This window comes from Pogoniulus pusillus, chromosome 16 (genome assembly GCF_015220805.1).
Source record: "Pogoniulus pusillus isolate bPogPus1 chromosome 16, bPogPus1.pri, whole genome shotgun sequence".
Lineage (NCBI taxonomy): Eukaryota > Metazoa > Chordata > Aves > Piciformes > Lybiidae > Pogoniulus > Pogoniulus pusillus.
In genome coordinates, this window is record NC_087279.1 from 19,711,777 (window position 1) to 19,718,054 (window position 6,278).

Genomic DNA, 6,278 nt, shown 5'->3' on the forward strand with positions numbered 1-6,278 from the left:
GTAGGATCCAGGATGACACCCCTGGGATTCCCCCTGCCTCCCTGGGGACATGGCCAATGCCAGGGGGAGGCACTGCTGGCTGCCCTGCCGTTCTATCTGCTTGCGGTCGCTTCTGTGTGTGGTAGTGTATATGCGGGTGGGGTCTGCGTGAGCCCCCAGGGCAGCTCGACATTGGACCCCACGGCGCCCGTGCTCACCCTCGGGGGGCCAGAGCTGGACTGCGGCTCGGACGTGCGCTTGCAGCATCTACTCCAGAGGTCTCCTCCAAGCTCAAGCCATGCCTGCTGGAGCTGGCTGCGTGCAGCCTGGATGAGCATCCAAGCCCAGGCTGCGTAGGGGCCCTGTGTCTCGTCCCCTCTACCCCAGAAGGCGACGCGAGGAGTGACAGCCCCACGAGCAGATTTTGCCCAGAAAATTGCGAAATGAAGTGAAATGAATAGCCGCTGCTGTTGGCAGCCATCACCCAAGCCCCTCTGCTGAGCTTTGAGGGGTCCCCATGGCTTTGAGGGGTCCCCGCACCTGACCCCCCACCTTCTCCGTGCTAATCAACTTTATCAAACCAATGCTGAAGTGGAAGGGTGGAGACTTCCTTCTTCAAACATCAGAAAGGAGATGGGGAGGAAGAGAAAAGAATCCTCCCAGTTCTACAGTCCAGAAGAGCCGAAGGGCTGAAAAGCATTTGCACTGCTCACCCACTGAGACAGGATCTGCCTCTCCCAAAGAACAACACAAAGGCACTGGGATTTGGTGAAGACAAAATTCATTTATTAAGCTAGGAAAAAGGGATCCTAGGCTTGGCCCTCAGGACAACAAAGCTGGGCCAGTGTTATTTGTGGCAATAGGCTGTTTCATCAGCAGCAAAATGCTTCTTTTGCCAGTAACATCTCCACTGGGAAACTAAACCAACAGAAATCAGGAGCAGTGGAAGCTACTGAGAGACACAGTGAGTACCTGTGAAAGAGCTTCTCTGCTGCCCAATGCTTCTGCTGCTGCATATACCAGGTGAGGTAAGTAGGCTGTCCTTTCTAATGTGGCAGTTTTGGAGCAGGCCACTTACTAGAGAGGATGCAGGTTTCTAAAGGATGAGAATTATCCATCTGTGCCTTCATCAGCTGAATTTGAACACCACATCTTTCTGCTTCTGTTTGAGACCCACTGCCCTTTATCTTGGAGAATTCCCTTAATTAGCCAAGAGATAAGAGAGACAAAGTACAAACTAAAATAATTTCCTGAATTTCTGAAACCAAGAAATGTCAACCTAGAAGGAGAAGAATGCAACAGTTCATAACCTGAGAAGCTGGATTTGGTTTTCCTCAGCTAAAACTTGTCCCCTGTCAAACGTTCACAAACTCCTGGGACAATCTGAACCTTATCAAAATCACCAGAAACAACACTACAATGGCCTAGGGAGCCAAAAGCTGAACTTTGAGCCATACAAACCAATATAGAGACTATGAGTGAGAAATGGAGTCAAAACTCTGGCCATAGAGGCATATTTCATCTATCTAGTTGAAAAGTTTCCATTAGATCTCAGTGCTCAGTCTGATTGAGCTACCTGCCTGTGCTCTGCCCTGCTCTCTCCTCCTGGGGGAATGCCTCAGTAGACTCTGCAGATACCCATTCTGCTGGCTAAATGGGATGTTAATTGTGGGATCCAGGGGATAAACTAACACAGATGCCATCAGCTTGCCTACCTATGGCAGGGCTTCCCCCCAATTCTTATCCAATGTGGGCACTACAAATTCCAAGCATCTAGGCATGAGCAGGTAACACGTTTGGAGGAATACACTGCAATGGTGATAGCCAAGGGTGTGCTGGGGGTTCTGAAAAGTGAGCACAACCACTTCAATCGGAAGTAATCACTGTCCAGAACTAGAGGAGCAGGCAGGCTGTGTGCTGCGAGCCAGCGCAGTGATGGGGAATGACTCCTCGGAGGCTGCAGGGCTCCGCAGGGTGAAGCTGCTCATCTGCTTTTCACCTGTGCTGCTACACAGGGGAAATACATTCTCCTGAGGGGAGGAATCCCAGACATTCCTTTTTACACTGGCAAGATTTGCTCTTTTTTTCATTTCCAAACTTCTCCTCTTTTTGTCTGTGAGTTGTCGCAGGTTTTTATTGGAGCAGGGTGGGGAAATTCTTGATACGCTTCTGCTGAGCGCTGCCGAGGATCCGCTGATGGGGAGTCGCAAAAAGCGGTCAGAGCTTACCTAAATCAAGAGCAACCCATGTATCTAGGAAAGTAATTTCTTCTGGAGCTTTTCCAGCTCTGTAATCCCCTTTGCCTGCTTTTGATTCACCTTCACTGTCAGCACAATGAGAGAGCTCTTCTTTCCTCTAGCGTGCCTGTTTTATTCCTTCCCACTGCTTTGTTCCAGGGAGTCCTTCCTGGCCTTTGATTTGCTTTGTTCTCTACAGCTGCCCTTTTCGTCTTGCTGTCTGTCACCCCAGTCTCCTTGTCCAGACTTTTCTTTTTGTATGGGAAGGTAGCAAACTTGAGGTTGCTTCTGTTGTAATGGTGTCACACGCTGAAGTCCTTGAATGCCTCTCCTGAATGCCTTCCTCATTGGAGTTGGTAGAGGCATTGGAGTTGCTGGAGGGATCCGCTGTGGCATAGAACAGTTCTTCTTCTGGCTGCCCTCCAAAAATGGACTGTTAGTGCAGCACACACAAAGCTGCTTAGCACAGCTCTGTGTTTCCAAACCATATTTTACCTGCAAAGACATGTTTTGCCTGCCACATGCTGCTGTAGCAACAGGGATGACTTTATCTCCTGAAGCTGTGTTTAGGTCGCCTGTAGATGTGTTACCCTGAGTGACCTGGTTCCTCACGGAGGAGTCTCCATACTGCTCACTGACCATCATGCAGCGGGACCGAGGCTGATCCAAGTTGCTGCAAATCCCTCTTCCTTGGCAAAACGGCCAGCACGAGTTCTTGCCCAGAACACAGGTCTGGCACGGGCCAGGGGAGGTCTGGCAAGAGTTATCTGTTGTGCAAAGGGGCTGCTTGGCACTGGAAATGAGTGTGTGCAGCTCCATTAAGGTGTTTGAGAGCTTCAAGAAGCCTAGTTCTTCATAAAGCTTTAGGTGCTGATTACTCAACTGAGACGGCAATGACTCAAGTTCTCCTTCAGCAGTTGGACATGGATTTCATGTCCAAAATCTCCACATCTTTCTGAGGAAGTAGCAAGTAGGAAGCAAGCCATTAAAGGTGCAGCAATAGTATCCAAACAAGAAACTTTTAGCTAATTGTGTATCAGTCTAGGACTCTTGAGTACTGAACTCAGGATCAACAGTTCTATCTCCCTGTGTAATGCTTATTCTCAAACTGTCCCACAGAAGTGAGAGGTTTGGGAGTGGGGCATACCCCCGACCCACCATGTGCTCCTTCTCCCAGAAGTGATGTCTTCTCACCACATGCAGTGATATGTTCTTGCCACAGGCAATTCCTGCAGTGGGGCCTATGGAGGAACATACCTGTTCAGGAGGTTTCTCTGAAGGTTCCCTTTTTACCTGTTTTTTACACTCCCTGAGAAGCCATCCAGCAGCAGGGACAAGGTATTGGTACTTCTGCACCAGGGCAGGCATGTGTCATGAGTGAGGAAGCAGTGCTCATTGTGGCTGCCACTACAGGGCACTCTTGGGTTCCCTGTTTACTGACCAGGTTTTCCTCAGAGCTTGCAGCACTGTTACTCAGCACTAAGGTAAGCAACAGTCGATCTCTGGCCTTAGAATTAGCATTTTAATATGTCTCTTCCCCCTTCATTACAACAGGAGCAGTCTACTTTATAACCTGCCATTCGGAGGCAATTAATATTCAGCTAATATTTTGCAGAAGCAGGAGAAATTCAGAATGAGGATCCAGAATGAAAGATTAATTTCTACACTTACGGCTGCCAGTCTCTTCTCCATCTCCAGCAGTGCCTGCTCCATTTGGCTTTTATCTGTGAGGGCTTTCAGCACTGGAGTCACAGTGACTTTGAAGAGCATCTTGCACTAAACAGGGAAATCAATAAAAAACACACTTTGGTCTTCATTTATAAATGTGAATAAAGCACTATCAATACTGTTGCTACTTCTTCCATAAGCTGGCAAGGAATATCTCACTGTACTGTGCAGCTGTAGTGATTTGCCCACTGAGAGCTCCCTGAGCCCCAAGTGATGAACAATTGGGTGGGTGCTTAATGCCAAAGCATTTGAAATTTAGAAGATGCTGTGTATAGCCCAACCTCATTTACTGTGCTCTATTAATATGGCAGCTGAAGATGAAAGGCTATGCAAAGCTACAAAACTTGGTTAGCTCAGTGCAAGGAAGGCTCAGGCTCAGCTGCCTGCCAACTGCACAACAGGCATGGCCAGGGGATAAAAGGCTCCACTATGCCTGAGTCACCCCAGTATAACTAACTCTCTTTTCAAACCAGCTGATGGGAAAAAAGAGCTTGAATGTATGATGTGGAGGAATAGCATTGCTGGTAAGAAGACAGAGATGCAAGAGGTTCATGGCTAAAAACTGCAACCAGAGACTGCATGTCAGAAAGGCACAGGAGGCTGGTAACTAAAAGCTGTCTGAAGGGATACTATGGATTTATGAAGAAGAAGAGTGTCAAGAATTTAGGCTTCCAGTTGCTAGGCAGAGGAAGAGACGGGGCCCAAACCCATCTGAATCAGGCAGCTGCATCCAGTGCTTTGTCAGCTGCAGCTGGAACACCAGAAAGCAGAGTCCCAGCAGTGTCCTGTAGTGGCAGGAGGAACACCAGAAAGCAGAGTCCCAGCAGTGTCCTGTAGTGGCAGGAGGAACACCAGAAAGCAGAGTCCCAGCAGTGTCCTGTAGTGGCAGGATATTGCTTCAATTTAATACCCCAGGAGGGTATTAAATTGATGCAAGATCCTCTTGGCTTCATAAGTCTCATTGGAAAGCTGATAAGAAATAGGATTTGTGTTATATGGCTGGATAACAAGTTCCCCATGCAGCTGGAATTATAAGGAACCACTGCCGTGCCAAACGCATTAGAGTATGGGAACACAGTTTGCAGTGTACCTGGAGATGAAAAATCCTCCACAACCACACAGGACTCATCCTTTAAAATTGTGAATTAGGATGGAGGGAAAGAGCTGTTTGCCAAACGTGTCTGATCTGCTCTCGTGTGAACAGTGTAGGCAGGTGTGTACAGACGGCGTGGCTGGGGTGGAACATGACAAACGCTTTTAAACACTGCAGTGTACTGCCAAGCCAACCGGCTGGGATAAGAGAAACTCTGGAGTCCTGGACTGGTACTGTACACCTGAGAACAATCAGAAGGAAGCCTGCAATTCAACTAGTGGCTATAAGAGCACTTCAATTAATTAATCCTCTTTTGCTACAGATCCAACACGTTTAATTGACTCTAGTGTCAGCTGAAAGCCTGGCTGAAGCTATTCCTGCCTGCAGACTGGAGCACCTCTTGCTCCAGACAGGGATGTGTGTGCTCACAGGCTGCAGAGCTGCAGGGCACTCGGGATCTCTCCTCCTGCCCAGTTACTTCATTAATCTTGCAGAGACTTAATTACCTCAGTGAGCTGTGCCTTTCTGTCAAGCTTTATCTAGAACTGGTCAAAGAGTTAAAACTATTAGGGGCAGGTAGGCAAGAAGTGATTGTACAGGCTGCTTCTTTTCTTCCTGTTAAAAACTAGGGGAATCTCAAAAAGGTACATTTGGGAAGAAGAAAGGGAAGAGATCTCAGTAATTATGGGCTAGTTCGTTCTCCTATTGTGCCAGGTTTTAGAGTAGACCCTTAAGGGAAAGAGCACCCAAAGACATGGGGGGAGGAAATGGAATACAACAGAACAAGATTTTATAAAAGGCAGATTGTGCCTGACTAATCTAATACACTAAGATAAGGTAGGTGACCTAGACAAAGGCAGCACAATGGCCTTTCTGTAGATCCAAAGAAAGCTTCTCAGTGTAAGTTGTCATGTACTGTGGGGAAAAAAAAAAGTTGGGAAAAATCAGTTGGATAAGCCTCAATTAAAGGGAAACCCTCATCTCTTGAGGGGAATCACAGAATCACAGATTCAGGGGCTGGAAGGGGCCTCAAAAGCTCATCCAGTCCAACCCTTTGCAGAGCAGGATCACCTAGAGCAGAGCACACAGGAACACATCCAGGTGGGTCTCAAATATCTCCAGAGAGGGAGACTCCACAACCCCCCTGGGCAGCCTGTTCCAGTCTTCAGTCACCCTCACAGGGAAAAAAATCCTCCTCATGTTTCCATGAAACTTCTATGCCTCAGCTTCCACACATTGCC

The 6,278-nt window shown here is 48.0% G+C and overlaps 1 pseudogene; it reads right to left on the reverse strand.

Annotated features, from left to right (window-relative positions):
• Positions 1–1,859: 1,859 nt before the first annotated feature.
• LOC135182175 (uncharacterized) lies at positions 1,860–3,165 on the reverse strand (annotated as a pseudogene).
• Positions 3,166–6,278: the final 3,113 nt, after the last annotated feature.